At 40.8% G+C, this 21,767-nt stretch overlaps 1 long non-coding RNA gene across 1 annotated transcript; it reads left to right on the forward strand.

Annotated features, from left to right (window-relative positions):
- The first annotated feature begins 500 nt into the window (after nt 1-500).
- LOC123328834 lies at nt 501-19,423 on the forward strand. The gene is made up of 2 exons (XR_006543818.1): nt 501-882; nt 19,114-19,423. It is a non-coding gene; the product is annotated as an uncharacterized LOC123328834 (long non-coding RNA).
- Nucleotides 19,424-21,767: the final 2,344 nt, after the last annotated feature.

The raw sequence follows: 21,767 nt of genomic DNA on the forward strand, positions 1-21,767 counted from the left end.
TGTATGGCAGAAACCAATGCAATATTGTAAAGCAATTATCCTCCAATTAAAAAAAAAACCAGCTTACGGCCCCCACCTCCCCTCCAATCAGGGAGTGAGCATGGACACCACCTGTTACTTGTTTTCACTCCCTTCTGCTGCAGCACAAGTCCCAGTAAAGCCTTGCCTGAATTTCTCTAACACTGGTCAGTAACAACAGTGTCTACTACATTCTAAGTTAAAATATCTAATTATTCAATTTCAATTGTCAGTATTCTTAGCAAAAAGTGCTGGAAGTGACTTTTCCATTTATTTTACTAATTGAGTGTATTGGGGAAAGGACCAACACACATTAAAAGAAAAAACCCAAACTTCCCAAAGGGTTTCTTTCAGCAAAGCATGAGGGAGGGGCATTCAAGGGTCTATGATCAGCTCATGCACAATTCTCTAATTGGTTGAGGTAACAGGGGCGTTAACCTTATCAATCTTCAGGTGCCAGCAGGTCCAGGGGTGGGGGGTTATGTGCTCATGATCATCAAGTAGTTATTTTCATCTGGTAGTGGTTTTTAGCATCTGAACATCTTGGGAAATACGCGTGTCGGGGTACTTCAGAGAGGAGCTGCAGCAGAGGCTATAGGGGAGGGGTTTGTCCTGGGAAGGCCCCATGCACAGACTGGAATCTGTGCTGCTCACTTTCTGCAGTTGAGCGGTGGCTTTTGCAGGTCTGGGCACGGGTGCACTTCAGATATGTTTTATTCCCTCTGTTCCCTGCCATCATCACAGACCCTCGATGCATCCTGTGGACAGGAAGCTCAAAGGTGCTCCGAGTAACTGTGTGATCTGTCTCCCCACCGCCATGGCAGCCAGGTGTGAAGAGAGGGGATCTCAATTAAAAAGTGAGAGGTAAGTGCTTTTCCTTCGATGGTGTTATGATATGTGTATGTACAGGCGTCCTTAAAAAATATCCAGAGCAAGAGGATTCACAGAGGAACATGTGGAAACGGAGTGTCTTCTACTTTTGTATGTCATTATGTGTCTTTCAACTTTATGTGTGATTTTGAGAGTCTTCTAGTTTGTTAATATTAATAGTTGTCATTTTCTGGCTCCATGAAGAAAGGAACCCTTTCTTCATGGAAGGAAGAGCCCTTCCTTCCAGGATATGCTCTTTGTCCTTTCGGGGACATCTGTTCACAGGAGATAAATATACTGTAATATAGTTTCTCAAATGCATTTCCCAGTGAGACCTGCCTTGTCTCAGAATTCAATTTCTTTTTCTAGAGAAGACACTGTATTCTTTTCAAAAATTAAAGAGAAATAGCTACTTAAATATAATTTCAGGGAGAAGATACATTTCTGAGATCAAAATAAAGCACATTGTAGAGCCTATATACTTGAAATTTTTGACTCATGTGGTTTAAAAAATCAATAGTATAAGACAAATTATAGGATGGCATATTCATTGGCACAATTGTGACTGATGGCACAGTGGCTCGAAGGGGTCCTGAGATGCTGCTCAGCTTGTATGAAACCAAATCTGCAGAAAACAGAAAACTGTGAACTGTTTCAGAACCAGTCAGTACATTACGCAGTACTTGAGTACTTAAGTATATTACTCAGTACTTGAGTAAATGTTTGTGTGGGAGAGGTTGTGCATCCTGGGCAAAGTAAAAGTAGATTATAAACTGTGACCCCTGGGAGGTAACAGTTCAACAAACGAATCCTAAGGGATAAATCTCAAAGATGACTTAATGGCTATCAGAGCATCATCCATACTACAAACTCCAATCAGCTCTGTGCCGTTAAGATTTCAGGGCCTGAGTCCTGGGAGGGAGTGGTGAGGTGAGGGGTCGGATGGTTCTTGCTAGGGGACTAGCCAAATCCACACACACATAGAGGCCATGGTGATATCTAGAATCCATACCCAGCTCTGCCTCTAGAAGAATCATGTGGTTCATCCACATTTCATTTCGACATAGGTCCATCTTCATTTTTTCTAGCCTTTTCCATATTTGGATTAATTAGGGTGATTATGGTACATTGAGCAGAAGTCAGTCCAGGTCAGGCAATGTTCAGTAAATGGGCTGTGTGTCTGATGTCTGCTCTGGAAACAAAATTGGGACTGAACTTTTCATGAGAGACTCTCCGATCCAGAAAGTCTAGGTTTATCTGTTCCTGAAGTGGTTCTGTAAGTTGACTCTTTATAAATAAATCATTTGAGCTCACACCCTGGAAGGTAAACCGTGCACATGGTATTGTACACGTAACACATGGATAGACATACATGCAGCATGCTGTTTCATCAGAGATTAAAACAAGTACTTTGGCTTCCTTAGCAGCAAGGTGTCAGGGACCAACTCGGTACCCTGGAGGATGAGAAACTGTGAAGTCTAGGGGACAGGAAGTGCTCACCTCCCCAGAAGAAGAACCTGCTGATCCCTTCATTTTCAAGGGCTGTAGGACCCTGCGTGGATGGAGGAACATAAAAGGCAGGGTTGTTGTGGGCTCCCATGATTGTGGTAGGTTCTAGAGAGGATGGGAGAAGAGGGTTAGAGATGGTGATCTGAATGACTCTTGCAAGAAATTTTGCTTAAAATTGAGAAGTAGGTAGAAGTCAGGGGAATTTTCTTTGGGGAGAGAGGAGGAATGATTAGAATGCTTGGAAGTATCCTCTAGACTGGGGATAATGCGTTCAGTGTCAAGGCTCTTGTTTGGTTTTGAGCGACTGAGTGTCAGAAGATTTGAAGCCTTGAGACATTTCTATGCACTCATGGAAGATTTAAACTGTCTTCAATGGAAAGAAAGCAGCAGCTAGTCTGGTCTTCTCGGGGGAGCAGTGAGCCATGCCTCTGTGAGCTTGCTGTGTGGGGAGCTGCTGAGGGCAAGGTGGACTTTACTTGTCCCAGAGGACCCTGCTCTACCATGGTCCACCCACCCTTGGGTTCTGTCCTTAAACAATCATACCAAGGATTGATTGGTAGGGGGTTTGCCAGTTTTTCCTGAAATTGGCCACTACAGATTATGGGAACAAGATAACAAGACACACTGAATGCTTTAGTAAATTATTATGGAGTGTAATAATCCAAAGTGAAGTGAAAGGGTTGGTTGCTCAGTAGTGTCCAACTCTTTGCAACCCCATGGACTGAAACTCATTGGGCTCTTCTGTCTATGGTATTCTCCAGGCAAGGATACTGGAGTGGGTAGCCATCCCCTTCTCTAGGGGATCTTCCCGACCCAGGGATTGATCCGGGTAGTGTAATAATTAAGTGAGTGAAGTCGCTCAGTCGTGTCCGACTCTTTGCGACCCCATGGACTGTAGCCTACAAGACTCCTCTGTCCATGGGATTTTCCAGGCAATAGTACTGGAGTGGATTGCCATTTCCTTCTCCAGTGGCTCTTCCAGACCCAGGGATCGAACCCAGGTCTCCTGCATTGTAGACAGATGCTTTACTATCTGAGCCACCAGGGAAGTAGTGTAATAATGGTTTCTACTTATTGAGTCACTATGCTGGGTATTTAGTATACATTAGTTTTATTTCTTATAGCAGTCCTATAAAGCAGGTACTTCGATCTTCATCTTTTTTTTTTTTTCTATTTTTTGGCCGCACTGCCTAGTTTCCTGACCAAGGATCCAAGCCATGCCCCCTGCCATGGAAGCATGGTGTCCTAACCACCGGACCACCAGGGAAGTCCCTGATATTCATCTTATAGACGAAGAACCTAAAGTGAAGATCAATGTGATGTCCGCATCATTGGCAGGCAGGGCTGCTGTTCAAACCCATTCTGTTTGAGTCCAAGGTTTACACTGTGTAACACTGCTTCGCTATTGATTCTGGTGACCAGGAATTTGCTTAACCTTTTTAAGATTCTATTTTTATATTCAGCTTTTAGCTCTTGAAGTAGGACGTGGAGGAAGATTCCATGATTGTTGTATAAACTGTCCACCACATATAGGAGCAAATTGCTTTGTTTAGTCTTCAGTTTATTTCTCTCAGATGTTAAAAGCTACCTGATAAACCTAATATTCTGAAATGTGAAGAGCAGACATTTATTCCATTTATGTTATTTATTGTTTGTGCATTTCTGTCTTGTTACTTCTCCATCTTTCTATTTTATGAGTCCACGGGAAGTATGTGTTTATTTGTTTATGTGGCTGTGTCGGGGTCTTGGCTGTGTCATGCAGGATCTTTTGTTGCAGTTCACGGACTCTCCAGTTGCAATATGCAGGCTTAGTTGCTCTGTGGCATGTGGGATCTCAGTCCCCGACCAGGGATCAAACCCACTCCCCTGCATTGCAAAGCAGATTCTTAACCACTGGGCCACCAGGGAGGTCCCTGCTTCTCCATCTTTTCCACTCCTCACTACAGAGTCATATCTTTAAACCCTCTCTTCTCCTCATGTTGTGGCAGGTCTGCTGCTCCCTCTGCCCTGCCCCGTTTGACCTTCTCTGGACTCCCCTTAGCCGTGATGTCATTCTTAAGCAGGATTTTGCACAGAGTTCTTATCGTGAATGCATTATGGTTTTGAATAAGGCTAGAAGTTCTATTTTGTTTCCATTATGTTCAGAGAACTTCTGTTACAAAGATTAGGCCAAAGGCCTCAACAGTTCACTGGACTGATGTCTTTAAGCTCAGTTTATAGTGACTCTTAGATTCCTTTTGAAAGTTATGGGCTTGGAGCCTATTCTTCATGATTCAAAACAGCATTTCCCTAGCTGGGTTTTACGGAACACTGTTCAGCGTGATGTGACTGAAATGCCATTAAGAAGGTGAACTCAATGTCCGCAAGTTTGGAAACTGCTGTGTGTGCTCTTTCTCTTCCTAGGACTGACAGTACATAAGAAAAGCTAAGAAGTCACAAAGTATGTCGCAGGTAAAGTTTTGCTAGAAGCAGATCTTGCAGTAAGGATTCAAGGGCAAGTAATTAATTTGGGAGTCTGGAAAGCACAGAAAAGAAGTGGGGAAGTGATATAGGAATGGGAAGGAAGCCAACAAAGCGTGCATTATAATGCTGGCCATTACTTTCGGGAAATTCTGGGAGACTCTTCATGCCTCAGAGTTGTCCCATCTGTCCGTCATCACTGATGGCTGCTCCCGATTCTTATTCTTCCAGTCTGTTGCTGGCAAAGCAGCCTTCTGAGTTTTGGAAAAATTCCTTAGGCAAAATAGATGCAATGGCCATCTGAAGTCAATTGGAGGAATGTAGGAGGAATACAGAGCATGGACATTGCCTGCTATGTAGTAAGAATCCTGTTTAATTTAGTTTAACCACAGATTTTCAAACCCCAATTGAGCATGAAACACTTGTTCTTCAGCTCACTCCTACTGTTTTGACTGCTATGAGAATTGACTCACTGCAGAGAGAATCAATGAATGAGAACGAATGCACCAGAGCTAGGGACAAGTAAACATGACTGTACCCACATGAACACCTTTTGGACATGACCGTAGTGTGAATTGTACTAAGGGAACACTCAATACTTTTTACTTAAGGTGTCTAATGGTCCTTGTCTGAAACAAATTCTATTGTTAACAGTTTCATTACATTTTACCATGTTTCAGTGACCTGGACATTCCTTAGAGAGTTGCAGGTTTGGAGAAATTAAATTGCTGCATAACAAGCGTTGACTTTAGTAAGGTTTTGAGTTTCATTTTGCATGAAATTGTTAATAATTGAATACAGAAACATGGTGGAGACCAGCAGTTCCTAACCTTTTCTAAGGAAATGGCTTCTTTATGATGTAAAATCATGTGACAGATTCTTCATCTAATAATGTGCTCATTTCCCTAGTCTTTAGTAAATACGCATATGAGTTAGTGTATTCTCTGGAATAATTACTTGACCCCAAGCCATAGGCTGGGTTTCTGCCACTTAATTATTAGAGAAGGGGAAGCCACGTGCAAAGAATGGCTTTTGGTGTGGAAAATGGAAATGTATCCGGGGTTCTCCTGCTTAGGAATCTTCTTACACCTAGAAACTTCTTCTGGGGTGGCTATTTCGGGAATGTTCCCAGCCTTCTCGTTTATTTATTCATTTATTTGGCTGCACTGGGTCTTAGCTGTGGCACGTGGACGCTTAGTTGTGACATGTGGGATCTAGTTCCTTGACCGGGGGTAGAACCCAAGTCACCTGCATTGGGAGTATGGAGTCATAGCCACTGGACCATCAGGGAAGTCCCCATCCTTCTCATTTTGACAGTTTACCTTACTTTGGTCATCCACGTCAGGTCTGAGCGGAAAATCATACCCCAGTTGTATGGTTCAGTGACTCCTTCCTTTCCTTTATAGTAGCAAATTTTGTCCCAGTAGAATGAAGCCAAATGAGTGATATGGAAAGAAGCCCCGTGGCTGTCTGTCTGTTGATTCTGTGTTTGTCATTACCTGTGGGCCCAGTACTTGAGACATGTCTTCATAATCTGGGTAGTGCCTCATCCCAGATGGCATTTGAGAGCAGTAATTCAGCTTCAGTGAATCCTGCAGATTCCCTTACAAAGCTGTGAGAAGAAACAGAAGACTATTTTGAGTAGTTACTGCCTTATTGACACTTCTGATTTCTTTGGGGGTACAAATCCTGCAGCTTCCTGCCCTGGTTTTGCTGGGGTTGTAACTGCTGCCAGTTATTACTAGCTCAGAAAAGAGAGAGGTCTCCTGTCAGTTCACTCCATTCAGTGATAGCAGAGGAAACTTCATGGCACAGTTGGGAAAACATTCTTGCTTTTATTGAAGGAATAAAAACCGATATTCTGTCTAGCAAAGAAACACTTATGTTGTCAGAAAGACAGTCATTTTTAGCTTTAAAAAAATCTACCAATTGAAAACTGGTTTTGTGATGCAAATGTACCGCCAGTGACTCAGCTACTGTGAAGTGTAGAAGCTGCTGAGAGGCCGAGCTGAGGCCTGGAGCCTCCAGAGTATTCTGAAAAGAGGTTGAAACTTACTCAATATTTGAAGGTTACCTTTCTTACACTGAACAGCGTCTCTGTCAGGACAGTTTTGATATACAGTCCTTTCACATTTAACCCCCTCTGAAAAATAAGCCACCAGGAGAGAAGTCAGTATATTTCTGACTCTGGGTTTAAATGCTATTCAATCATTTATTAGGTGTGTGCACTTGAATAAGTTACTTCATTAAGCCTCAGTTTCCCCATCTGTAAAGTAGAGCAGACAACATAATCTATCTCATGGAGTTGTAGCAACATTAAATGAGGTATAGCATGGTGCCTTGCATGGTGCAGTGGCCCAAATAGTGCTAGCTATTTTTATTCTATTATAAACAAAATGAGCTCCCCTGGTGCTCAGATGGTAAAGAGTCTACTTGCAATGCTAGAGACCCAGGTATCTGACAGTAGCTAATACTTTATACCTACCCTTAAGTCCTAACTTCTGACTCTTGTCTTATGCTTTTTTTGTGTGATGCTCTAATAATACCCTTTAGCCCAGGACCACCAGGAACATACCTGCAGTTGAATAAGCACATTTGTTACTTGTGGGAGGTAGAACACAGTCCAGCGCCTGCTTCACCACTTCTCAGCTCCCATTTCTAGGAGACCTCCATGCACATGAATTGAAGTTCATTTCTTTTTTTTTCCTGTGAATCTGTCTTGGGTCAATTTTATTATTAGTCTGGCCACAGGAATTCAGGAGGGGTAGAGAACCCCTTCCTGGCACGGAGTTCTGGAGACTGTGTCTACTGGGAGAGTCACATAGTCCAGCTGTGAGTGCCAGTCCAGTTCCTGAATGTTGGAAGCTGCTCATCTTTCTTTCTCAACTCTTAGAGTATTCTGAAGACATATTCCAATGATTAAAATGAATATTGCTTCCATCTCCCATGAGGAGTTGAATAGGATCCTAGAGAAGTTTTCAGGAAAGTCATCATTCATTTATTCATTCAACAAAGATATATATATATATGTATGTGTGTATATGTATATTTGGAATTGACTTCTGGACATTGTTCTATGTGCTGGGGCTTTGACAGTAAACAAAGGGAGACAGCATATTTATTCTAGAGGACCTTGCATTCCAATTAGGGGAGACAGATAAACAAGGAGACAAAAGGAGACATCAGATAGGTGGCTCAGATGGTAAAGAATGCCTGCAATGCAGGAGACTCAGGTTTGACCCCTGGGTCAGGAAGATCCCCTGGAGAAGGGAATGTCTACCCACCTCCCGTCTTCTTGCTTAGAGAATCCAATGGGCAGAGGAGTCTGGCAGACTACAGGCCACGGGGTTGCAAAGATTTGGACACAACTGAATGACTAACACTTCACTTTTTAAGAAGGTAAACAGGGTGTTTGGAAACATCAGGTGTCATTCTGTGGTTTTGTTATCCCTGAAAAACAGTACTTGGTGAGTGGGTTTCTTCTTTGTGCAAGATTTTCTTTCTTATCCTTTCATATCTTATCTTTCCTTTGTTTCCCCACATTGGTCATCAGGGTCCCTGAACAGAGCAGGTGTTGGGTGAAGGCCTGTGGGTTGGCTCTTGGCTTTCCCACCATTCCGTGACCCACATGTCAGCTGTGCTCTCAGCCTCTAACTCCAGAAGCCACAACCACTCTTTCTGTGTTCAGTCCATGACTGGATGCAGACCCAGCACTGCTTTGTCATTACTTGAAGAATCTACTTACCCAGAAACCTGGTAGATCAAGATTCATTGAGGATTTTATAGCAAACACGGAGGAGATTTACCTCAAATGTTCACATCATACAACTTCAGCATCTCCATTGTTGTTGCTATTGAGTCGCTCAGTTGTGCCCAGCTCTTTTGCGACCCTGTAGACGGTAGCTCACCAGGCTCCTCCATCCATGGGATTCTCCAGGCAAGAATACTGGAGTGGGTTGCCATTTCCTTCTCCAGGGGATGTTCCCGACTCAGGGATTGAACCCATGTCTCCTGCATTGCAGACAGATTCTTTGCTGCTGAGCCACAAAAAAAGCCCAGCATCTTCATGAAGCAAGTCTATTTTGTCCTCAGTTTGGTGGCAATCGAGTTTTCCTGCCTATTTTTCCCCAAAGAAAGAACTTTTCTCTATTTCTTGGATTTTCTTTGGGGCACCTAAAAATGTTCACCTCTTTATCCTGGAGAGTGATGAAAGCTATCATTGTGAGGCATTCTTTCTTGAGCTATTACTGAAATAATAACTGTCTATTAGCTTCATTCTAAAGCCACTTTCTTGGCATGGAGCAGTCTCTGCTCTCCCAGCTGTCCACCTCCCACATTTGAGAGTAAATATAGGAAGTAAAATGGGAAAAGTGTATAAGTAAATATAGTTCGTGTTTCTGCAGATGAGAACTACAGTTCTGGGACATCAGTACATTTTAAATATTAATTTTAGCAAAGAGAACAAAAAACATTCAAAAAACAAATTTCGTCTTATCTCTTGGATTCAGATCTTCTTTCCTACTGTGCTTTTGGGCTTACTTATTTGTTGACTGCCTTTGCCATTTTTACAGATCTTGTCAATATACTGTTTGATTATCCTTGGTTGAAGCTAAGAGTTGCATGGAAAAATGAAATTCACAGTCCTTAAACTTTTTTTTTTGTTTTGGATATTTATTTCAGCTTCTTTGAGCAGAATTGCAAAATAAATGTATTTGAATTTTATCTTCCTTGACTTTCCAGCCTGTCTTTGCTGAAGAAACATGTTGCAGTGATGAATACAGATGTTTGCAGTCAGTAATATGGGCTTGTATTGAAGGTTTACTGTGCAGAATGGAAACTGGTTCAGAAAAATCCCTAACAAAACCTTCAAAAGAAGCAACTCAGAACCTACATTCTTTTCCACAGGAGTCTTTCTTGTCTTCATTTCTAATGATTTCATGTGTTTTTGGAGGGAGTTTGTGAATGTGGTGGTTGATTTCACTTTAGACATCGTTTTTTTGTCAGAAATGATTTATAAAAGTTAGATGCATCTTACACTTATACCTATATCTCCTCTTTCCTTAGAATTAAAAATGAGAATTTATCTTCAAGGATTTGAATCTGAGCTAGAATTTATCTTCAAGAGACTCTGCAAGGGGGATGTCAATAGTGATAATAACTGCTCTTGTTTATTTTTAATACTTGCTATTTTGTGTTTATGAAAAAAATCTTTAACTCGGGGTGATATGCACAGCCTGGTGTACTTATGGAATGAATGCCTTTAAAAGTTCTCCAATCCCAATTCTGATACCATTCTTGCTAGTTTTGGGCAATCTCTTTCTGTGCTGTCCATGTTTCCAGCTACTGTTAGTGGTTCTAGGGGGGAAAGAATGATCATAAAGATAATTACAATTGCTTGCATTCATTTCATGCCTGTTTTGTTGAGGTATTACATGAGGTGTTTATGAACAACTTCCTGTACACTTGAGTTACTGAAGGATTTTAAAACTCTTTTAAAAAAGGAGCTCAGATCACAGCTTTGCTTGAGTTGCTCTGAGTGAAATTGCTCAGTTGCTTCTGCTTTTTGTCTAGGACCATCTTTTTTTTTTTTTTCCTTTTCTTTCTTTTACTTGTATTCTAATGTGTTTGCTTACAAGTTACAACAAATAAATTCCATACACATTAAGGAAAGGATCTTACATTTTCCCAGGTTTTTAGCTATTAATTTTTGCTTGTTGAAATCATCAAAATAGCAACACATTTTATTTTTCCCCAAACTCCTCTCACATCCAGACTGCCATATAACATTGAGCAGAGTTCTGTCTAGGGCCATCTTGAACTGACCCACAAAGCCTGGAAATGGAATCCTCTGCTCAATATTGAGAGAGAGAGTTTGTAAAAATTGGCAAAAATAGGGGCAGCAAGCTGTTTCTTTTGCTATGCTATCCCCTTTGCTGCAGTTCTAGAAATTTAGTTTCCTTGGTCAGTTGCAGTGTTATCAGAATTCAGTGAGGCAGCACCTGCTGTCAGCCCCCAAAGCCCTAACAATTTCCTCTGCATCCCATTTACATTTGCATTCTCCAAATGTAAGTGGGATTCAGAGGTCAACTGGCCAGGTTGTAATCCTGATCCCTGAATACCTAAACATGTCTCCTCTCTCCTTAATGTATCAAGGTGTGAGCTTTTGAAAATGTCCCCCCAAAGCTTAAGAAATCATCTCACTCACTGGATTCAAACTGAACTCCTTGAAATGACTAATGAGTACCTTCAGCAGCTCCAACAACAGATGCCAACTTGATGAATGAGAACCAAGAAAATGCTAATCCCATGTGAGCCTGAAGGTATAAAATGATAGAACCAAAGTCTTTGGGGGCCACCTCAGCTAGTGTGGTAGAAATGATCTTGGAGTTTGAAACCAGAAGACCTTGACAATTCAGAGAGAAACTCTTTCTAAGTGTGAGTAATTTTCAGACCAGTTATGTAGTCCCTCTATAAGACAGAAATGATAAAAAAAAATACTCATTTTACAAGGAAGTGAGTATTGAATGGGAATTATGAGTATTAAAACACTTTGTAAAATGTAAACCTCTCTGCAGATATTTGTTGTTTGTGTTATTGTTATTGTTGTTAATGAGAACTAATTTATTGGAAAGCTGAAAGTTCCAAAAAGTGAGGAGGGGACTCTTATTGAACCTTATGATTCCAAGGTGCTAAAAAATGAGTGACTCTAGATTAGAGGAGCTTGGAGAGACAGGTATCCAGAAACCTAAAGACCAGAATTATGGAAATTTCACTCTTGACATCTTGCATGAGTTTTTTAAAAATTTATTTTTATTTGGAGGATAATCGTTTCACAGTGTTGTGTTGGCTTCTGCCATACAACAATGTGAATCAGCCATAGGTATACATATATCCTTTCCCTCTTGAACCTCTCCCTCATCCCCATCCCACCCCTCTAGGTCATCAGAGAGTACAGAGTTGAGCTCCCTGTGCTATATAGCAATTCCTCACTAGCTATCTATTTTACACATTGCATAAGTTTTTAAAGGGAAGCTTCAGGTCTCAGTTCAGTTAGGATCAATAAACTGTTACTGAAATACTTGTTTCAAGTACTGTATTTGTATTAGGTGCTGGGGTTCTGAGATGAATGAGACCTCATTCCTACCCATTAGAAGCTACAGGCTAAGGGAGAAACCAACATAAGCAGACTATTTGATATATTGTGGAACGGTTAGAATGGAGGGATATTCACGGTGGTCACCAACAGTCCCTAGATCTTCAAAGCCAATGGAGATTTTAAAATTCTTATAGGAATACTATTCTGTATATCTCCGTGGTTGACCTCTCCAATGACCTGCAAACTCCCACATTTAACTGTTCTTTCTTTTTCCTTTTTTATTCTTTATCAGTTTCAACCTGTCCCATATTGAGTCAATCGCTATACATTGACACCTGAGTTACTGTTTGGGTTTTTAGGTGTTTTGATAGTTTCCTATATTCCATCTTGTGATGGAATTAAAATTTTTTCAGACCTTTCACAGTTACAATGCAAAATGTGACTTAGGTACTGCCAGTCAGATACACCTGCGCAGGACTCAGGGAAAGAAGCGGCATAAGAAGGCAGCTGTAGGAAGACTGATCTTCTGGGTTGTGGTAATGGGGGCATCCGGTTCTTCGGGGGCTCTAGAGACAGAGTTTCTGGCATTCAGTGCCTGTGTGCTCTGGGCCAAGTGGTTGGTGGAAGGGGTGGTTTCTCTCCCGTGATCGAGCATTGCTCCTGAGTCATCTCAAGATGTATGTCATTCATAACGAGTTCTCTGATTCTCTATAAATTATGCAAGCTAACAAATATCTCTTAATAAATTATTTTCTATTTAAGACAGCTAAAGCATTGCTCGTAACTGCCAGTACTGACTGGTATGGGCCTCAGGTTAAGAGTTCTGATGTTATCTTTCAATGAAGTTGTACACACATTTGCATTTGTGTGTTACAAACATCAATTAAAAAAAATAGACTTTATTTTCAAGAGTAGTTTTAGATTCAGAGCAAAATTGAGCCTAAAGAGATTTCTCATATATCCCTTCCCATCACACATGCACAGCCTCTCCCATTATCAACATCCTGCTTCAGAGGGTGCCATTTGTTACAAGTGATGAACCTACATTGGCATGCCATTATCACCCCAAGTCCATAGTTTATGTTAAAGTTCACTGTTGGTATAGTATGTTCTATGGGTTTTGATGATGTATATTGATATATATCCAGTATCATAGTGTCATATTGAATAGTTTCACTGCTCTAAAAGTCCTCCTTGACATACCAACTCATCTCTCCCACCACACTAACTCTTGGGAACCACTGATCTTGCTGTGTTCATAATTTTGCCTTTTCCAGAATGTCATATGGTTGCAGTCATACAGTAGATAGCCTTTTCAGATTGGCTTCTTTCACTTAGTAACATGCATATAATTTTCCTCCATGTCTTTTCATGGTTTGATAGGTCAGTTCTTTTTAGGCCTGAATAATAATCCATTGCCTGAATGTAACAAAGTTTATCCATTCGCCTAATGAAGGACATCTTGGTTACTTCCAAATTTTGGCAATTATGAATAAATCTGTTATTATCTTCTGTGTGCAAGTCTTTGTATAAACATAAGTTTCAACTAATTTGGGTAAAATCAAGGAGCATGATTGCTGGTTCATATGGTTAAGATTAGCTTTAGTTTTGCAAGAAACTGCCAAACTCTTTTCCAAGGTAGGTTGTACCATTTTGCATTCCTACCAGCAATGAATGAGAGTTCTTATTGTTCCATGTCCTTGTCAGCATTTGGTTCTGTCTGTGTTTGAATTTTGGCCATTTTTAATAGGTGTGTAGTGGTATCCCATTGCTGTTTTAGTATACAATTTCTTAATGACATATGATGTTGAGAATTTTTAAGGTATTTTCTAAAATAATTTAGAAATTTATTTAATTTTAAATAATAAATTTATTATCCTATTTTGGATTTTCTTTATAGTTTACTATTTTTTAGTTACAAAAAAAAAAAAAAGATCTGTCCAGAAATCTCTCAAGTTCTGAGAGACTCTGCCTTAAGTTGAAGAAAGAAGGAAAGAAAGGTTAGGGACAGAGAATTGGGGGATTATTGTGAAGAAATAAATTGTCAGGTGTGAAAGATGATGGTGGTGTTAAAATTTCTCAGTCGTGTCTGACTCTTTGTGACCGCAGGGACTGTAGCCCACCAGGCTCCTCTGTTCATGCAATTCTCTAGGCAAGAATACTGGAGTGGGTTGCCATTCCCTTCTCCAGGGGATCTTCCCCACCCAGGGGTCAAACCCCGGTCTCCTGCATTGCAGGCAGATTCTTCACCATCTGAGTCACCAGGGAAGCCCGTGTGAAAGAGAATGAAGTTAAAAGCAGAATACTCCTGAAAATGAGATATTAAATGACAGGTTATACTATTTCCTTTTAGAAAAGGCAGAGGAACCAGAGATCAAATTGCCAACATCCACCGGATCATAGAAAAAACAAGAGAGTTCCAGAAAAACGTCTATTTCTGCTTAATTGACTATGCCAAAGCCTTTGACTGTGTGGATCACAATAAACTGTGGAAAATTCTGAAAGAGATGGGAATACCAGACCACCTGATCTGCCTCTTGAGAAACCTATATGCAGGTCAGGAAGCAACAGAACTGAACACAGAACAACAGACTGGTTCCAAATAGGAAAAGAAGTATGTCAAGGCTGTATATTGTCGCCCTGCTTATTTAATGTATATGCAGAGTACATCATGAGAAATGCTGGGCTGGAAGAAACACAAGCTGGAATCAAGATTGCCGGAAGAAATATCAATAACCTCAGATATGCAGATGACACCACCCTTAAGGTAGAAAGTGAAGAGGAACTAAAAAGCCTCGTGATGAAAGTGAAAGAGGAGAGTGAAAAAGTTGGCTTAAAGCTCAACATTCAGAAAATGAAGATCATGGCATCTGGTCCCATCACTTCATGGGAAATAGATGGGGAAACAGTGGAAACAGTGTTAGACTTTATTTTTCTGGGCTCCAAACTCACTGCAGATGGTGATTGAAGCCATGAAATTAAAAGATGCTTACTCCTTGGAAGGAAAGTTATGACCAACCTAGACAGCATATTCAAAAGCAGAGACATTACTTTGCCAACAAAGGTCCGTCTAGTCAAGGCTATGGTTTTTCCTGTGGTCATGTATGGATGTGAGAGTCTGACTGTGAAGAAAGCTGAGCACTGAAGAATTGATGCTTTTGAACTGTGGTGTTGGAGAAGACTGTTGAGAGTCCCTTGGACTGCAAGGAGATCCAACCAGTCCATCCTAAAGGAGATCAGTCCTGGGTGTTCATTGGAAGACCTTGATGCTGGGAGGGATTGGTGGCAGGAGGAGAAGGGGATGATGGAGGATGAGATGGCTGGATGGTGTCACTGACTCGATGGACATGAATTTGGGTAAACTTCGGGAGTTGGTGATGTACAGGGAGGCCTGGCCTGCTGCGGTTCATGAGGTCACAAAGAGTCAGACATGACTGAGCGACTGAACTGAACTGAACTTTACAAAGTGAAGTTTCCTATTTACTTTTCTATTTACTTCACTTTTTTTTTTACAAAGTGAAGGGTGAATCAGAGTTTCCTAAATGTCTACTGCTAGGCTGTTTGGTTAACAGGAGAAAAACTGTAAAATAGAATTTTATGTGTAGTAGTTCACCTATGACCTCAGGCTCTGCTGCTGCTGCTAAGTCACTTCATTCGTGTCCTTCTCTGTGCGACCCTGTAGACGGCAGCCCACCAGGCTCGTCTGTCCCTGAGAGTCTCCAGGCAAGAACACTGGAGTGGGTTGCCATTTCCTTCTCCGATGCATGAAAGTGAAAAGTGAAAGTGAAGTCGCTCAGTCGTGTCCGACTCTTAGCAACCCCATGGATTGCAGCCCACCAGGCTCTCCGTCCATGGGATTTTTCCAGGCAAGAGTACTGGAGTGGGGTGCCAGTGCCTTCTCCAACCTCAGGCTCTAGGAAGGCTCATTTTGAAGTGGATTATACTAAGTCCCCTACACACAAACCTTCAAGTTTCAAACTTTCAAGGATGCGAATGTGCCCCTCTGTGCCAGCTGTTGTACTATTGTACTTTTCAAGGTAGTGTACTGTAAGATTAAAAATGTTTTCCTTATTTTTTTTTTTTAATGTATTAATTTGTGTGAAAAGTATTATAAACCTATTACAGTACAGTACCACATAGCTGACCATGTTAACTGGGTACCTAGGCTAACTTTGTTGGACTTACAAAAAATTCAGACTTACAAACACACTCTTGGAACAGAACTCATTCATAAGTAAGGGACTAAATGTAGTCATGCTCATTGTATAGGAATTGCTGCTGCATACTCTCACTTTTACCAACTCTACAAGAGAGAGTTTGCAAAGTATATTAGCCTAATTATTAGCAAAATTCACTTCCACTTTTTTTCCTGGACAATGAACATCTACCCTTCATAAGGATGTTATTAAGATAAAATATAATGGTGTGAAGTTGTTTTAAAACATAACATTCTACAAAGGAAAATTGTTCAGGATTGATTTTCTATTTTAGCCTCTCGTTGATTCATAGTCACCTCAATTATGGGACTTTTAAGGTACAATATTCGTCTAAGTTTAATGCAAGATTTATTTTGCTTCCTAAACTGATCTTGTCAATGAACACCTCACCACTTTCTTTTTTTTGTAGTAAAATACCTTGTGGCTATTCAATAACATTTTTAATAATAAAGAATTGAAAGTATCATTTAATCACCATATATATGTTATACATTTCAAAAGTTTTCAGTTAGTAATCTCTTTTTTTTTTTTTTTGAGAATTTCCTCTCACATTAAATATCTTCCTTAATATTCATCTCTAAAACTTGATGTTGGGGTTTTGACATGTTTCTATCTTTATAAGTAGAAGGAAAACAATAACAATAGCAATTTTCTTCTTATATTCAAAAGCCTTCAAATGCTATCTTAAATATCTTTTGTTGTCTACATATTTTTTTTCTTTTAGAAAGGTTTCTTCTTTCTAATTTTGTTGGAGTAGGTCTGAATAATGATATTTTAAAATAAAATGTCTTAAGAAGTGACTAGAAAACAGCATGATGAGTAATATCTTTTTAAAAAAAATAAGCATTTATTATAGCTGATATTTGGGCTTCCCTAGTGGCTCAGTCAATAAAGAATCCACCTGCAGTTCAGGAAATGTGGTTTTGATCCCCGGGTTGGGAAGATACCCTGGAGGAGGGCTCAGCAACTCACTCCAGTATTCTTGCCTGGAGAATCCCATGGGCTGAGGAGCCTGGTGAGCTGCAGTTCATAAGGTCTCAAAGAGTCAGACATGACTGAGCAACTGAGCAAGCACATATGGCTACTATTTATGTGAAGATGCAGTGATTATATTGTTTTACTGAATCATTGAAGGACAGCAATTGACAAAACCCGTCATGTTAAAAAAATATTCTTATCCTAAAAGTTGAGAGTTATGTTTTATTTGGTGGGAATTTTTACAATATCAAGCCCAGGAGGCAGTATCTCAAGTAACTCTGAGAGAGCTACTTTGAGGAGGCAGGGGTGGAGGGGGTGAGAGGAGCCAATTTATATATTAATAGAAGCTTTGCAACAAAGAGCATATAATCTGAATTGTCAAAAGATTATTGTTAATTAAAGAATTAAAGAAAACTAGAAATCTTAAGGTATGTAGTGCTCTTCTAAGTATAGGAAGTTTCAGGAGTCTTGGCTCACTGAAATCACTCCATTGATAGGCATATCAGCTACCTGGGGCGTTCCCCTAATTTCCTTAGGGCTCACTGTAGGGAGTGGCTGCAGTCTGATGGCTGCTAGATGGCAGGTATTCTTTCCTTCCTGGGTTCCCTTACCAGTTCACCACAGGCTGTGGCTGCAGTCGATCATGACTGTGACATCCCTTGTTTACTGGTATGACAGGCAAAATTCCATTTATCAGCACATTAAAAAGGTTTTTTAAAATGATTCTATTTTTAAGGATCTAAAAAATCCTTAATAATTGCAAAACCAGCACATTAAAATTTCAGTGCTTAGCATTGCACAGTAATAACTTGACATTTAATTGTGGGAACAGTCATCCAAAGAGGGGTATCACTAGTAAAATAATAAATAACCTTTCAAAGGAGGAAATTAGAGGTAAATTTACTTGGCCCTGTCCTGGGCAGCGGAGTCCAGTGGAAAATAAAAGAGAACAAGAGAATAAATTCATTGGGAAAGTGTTGGCAATGCTCAATGTGTATTAAATGGATTTAGCAAGCAAGGGAACATTAGTACAAGTTAAATGAAAACATCTTTAAAATGTGTACAACTCGACATAAGTAGAACTGAGCTTAGTATTTTCTTCATCTTTCATTCTTCAGCCAGCTCTTGATTTCTGTCTCAGTTGGTGGCTTTTATGCCCTCCCAGGTGTCTCTACCTGGCATCTGGAAGTCATCTGAGCTTCCTCCTTCTTTGTTAACTTTATGAGTGGCACAGTCTTATCAATGTTACCTCCTAAATTCATTCCCTTTCTTGGAATTCACTAGCTTCATTAAATTACCAGAAATGTTCCTGCCTTATCTCTTGCCACTTCTCTGTCTCACCTAGGAGACTTGTTTTTCACAACCTGCCCCAAGGATTGCTTTTTTTTTTTGCATTAAGACACCTGACTGTTCCAGTAAAATAGTCGTTCTTATCTCTGGCCACACTTTGGAATCACCTGCCGTGTTTCAGAAAACTAATGCACTTCCAGATATTCTGACTGAATGGGTCTGGGATGCAGCCTGCAAGGGGATTTTAAAATACTCTCCTAGTGATTCTAAGGGGCAGTCAAGGTTGAAAACCATAACAATAAATAAATCTCTTTTGTGTTGCCTTATTTATCTTAAAACAATAGTTCTGGAGCTTGATTAAACATCAACATCACTGAGGTGCTTTAAAAAGCCCCGGCTTGGGGTTGTGGTGGGGTTGTTGTGGACTCTAAGGTCATTGTTTTTGTTCAGATGTGCAGTTGTACCTGACTCTGCAACCCAATGAACTGCAGCACTCCAGGACTCTAAGGTATCCAACCAAATAATCCCAGCTTCCAGGGATCAAGCCCTTGTAAAGCCCCTCTTCTTGTGTGTGGTCAGGGCCTGTGACTTGTTTCTCACCCACAGAGCACAGCAAAGGTGATGGGCTGTCACTCAGTGATTATTGATTGTCTTAGGTTCTTTTCCCCTTTCCAGCTTGAAGAAGCCATCTGCCATGTTGTCAGGAAGCCATGGAGAGAGCCAGGTGGCAAAGAACTGTGAGCAGCCTGAAGGAGCTGAGAGTGGCCTCCAGCCAACAGCCAGTGGGAAGGCAGGAACCTCAGTGTTACTGCCACAAAGAAAGAAATTCTGGTAACAATGTAAAGGGAGACAGATTTGTTACTGTTCATGGCTCCAGAAGGCTAAGCCCTGGGTGACACTTTGGTAGCATCTTTGCAGAGGACCCTCTTAAGGCAGCCCAGACTCCTGACCTGCAGAAGTAGAGAGATAATAAATGTGTGTGGTTTTAAGCTGCTAAGCTACACTAATTTGGGACCCTGTGTGTGTGTGTGTGTTAGTTGCTCAGCTGTGTCTGACTCTTTGTGACCCCACGAACTGTAGCCCACCAGGCTTTTCTGTCCATGGAATTCTCCAGGCAAGAATACTGGAATGGATTGCCATTCCCTTCTCCTGTAACTCTATTTATTTATAACCTACCTCAGGGATAGGCTACCCACTCCAGCATTCTTGGGCTTCCCTTGTGGCTCAGCTGGTAAAGAATCTACCTGTAACGTAGGAGACCTGGGTTCAATCTCTGGGTTGAGAAGATGCCCTGGAGAAGGGAAAGGCTACCCACTCCAGTATTCCGGCCTGAAGAATTCCGTGGACTTTATAGTCCATGGGGTTGCAAAGAGTCAAACACGACTGTGTGACTTTCACTTTCACTTAAGATGAAAAGACACAAACTACTTCACTGGTTAAATATCTGGATGCCTCTGGAATGGTCCAATAGAAGTCATCCTCAAATCCATTACATTTAAGCCTTAAGATTCCAAAGCCCCCTCTTCTACTCCTGAAGGCTTTGTGGGAGTGGAAAATGCCGTTACTATATGCAGTGACCAAACCCTTGGTGCTTTCAGGGGTATCTGGTCTTATCAGCGATGCTTGGTAGGAAATGTCCATAAAATGGTCCTGAGAACTTAGCGAGGTTTGTGCAAAGAGAGGACTAACTGGATTAGTGAAACCAGTTCAGGTAAAGAATCACCATTCACTTTTCCCGCATGTGAAATCTTCCTATGGAGGCTTAAAGTTGAGGGCAAGGAGACAGGGTTGAGAAGCCTCTCTGTAGGCATTTTCCTTTGGGATCCACCAATTGGAACAGATTCCAGGGGCCTAAGTGAAATCTAACTTTTCCCCTCCAAACTCAGCCATGGAATAGATGCCATTCAGAAGAGAGTTTCTGGTGGTCAGCTGTATTCAGGCAAAGATTTGATGGCAAGTCAAGGAGCAAGTGGCTGGGTTTCTATATAGGTTAAGAGTTTGAATGATACTGAATTTTAAGGTCCTTTCTATCTCTAAGAGTATATATATTCTAGGATCTGCACTACTCCTAAAATAATTCAGTGAGAAGGAGGTTCCTATCTAGGTAAATCAGCTGGTCATGAGTATTAGTCTACTGATAAATGTCCACCCAGCTTCCTTCTTCCAGCAGCATCTATAAGCGTCTATAAGATAGTTGTCTGCCTCAGAACTGATGAGTCAATTCCCTTTTAGAGTTCCATTAATATTGTCCTTTAATCATCATTTTAGTTTCCTTTTCTGCAGATTATAAAAAATGAGGTATTGTCTTATTAAAAAAATGTATTTCTGGAAATTTACATTTGGTTTTCATGTGTCACTTTACACATTAGCATTTAATTTGCCCTTTTGTAATAGCAAACTTTCTAGTGATTATCCTATCTTGAATTTCACATTATTAACAATATCCATTTTGCTTTCAAAATACAGTAAAGAATAAAATACATTTTTAATACCTTCTTTCATTGTATTAGATTAGAGACATTGAACATGCTTTGGAATGCCTAATGAAGTCACAGAGTACCTTTTTTTGAAATAATTTCTTGAAGTTAATAACTCTTTAATACTATGAGGTCAGGGATTGCTTGTTTATACATACTGTGAGCCCATGCAAGATCAAGAGAAGATAAAACACAGATTTTATACACAAGGAATTTCAGGCCAGTTGAGGACAGAGTATAGGTACTCATGAGGCAACGGGATTCAAGGGAACAGTTGTGCAGAGGACAGATAAGCAGGGAGGTCAGAGATCAAAGCAGACTTGATGCAGTTCACAGGGGGTTCTGGAGGGACAGCCGCCCAGCTGAGCTGAGGAGGGTTGCAGGAGGTGGGTGAGAAAAAGAAAAGAAGGCAGCTGTTCCTTGTTAGGGTGGAAACGATTAGGGAAGAATTAAGCTCAGTGGCATTTGTGTATTAGTTTCCTCAGTTCAGTTCAGTTGCTCAGTCGTGTTAACTCTTTGTGACCCCATGGGCTGCAGCATATCATGCTCCCCTGTCCTTCACCATCTCCTGGAGCTTGCTTGAACTCATGTCCATCGAGTTGATGATGCCATCCAACCATCTCATTCTCTGTTGTCCCCTCCTCCTGCCTTCACTCTTTCCCAGAATCAGTCTTTTCTAATGAGTCAGCCCTTTGCATCAGTGGTTTCCTAGGGTTGCTGTAACAATGTACCACCAAGGACATGACATCAAAGAGCAGACATGTATTCTTTCACTGTTCCAGAGGCCAGAAATCCAAGACGAAGGTGTGAGTAGGGCCCTGCTCTCTCTGAAGGCTCTAGAGGAGAACTGTT

Source organism: Bubalus bubalis, chromosome 13, assembly GCF_019923935.1.
Source record: "Bubalus bubalis isolate 160015118507 breed Murrah chromosome 13, NDDB_SH_1, whole genome shotgun sequence".
NCBI lineage: Eukaryota > Metazoa > Chordata > Mammalia > Artiodactyla > Bovidae > Bubalus > Bubalus bubalis.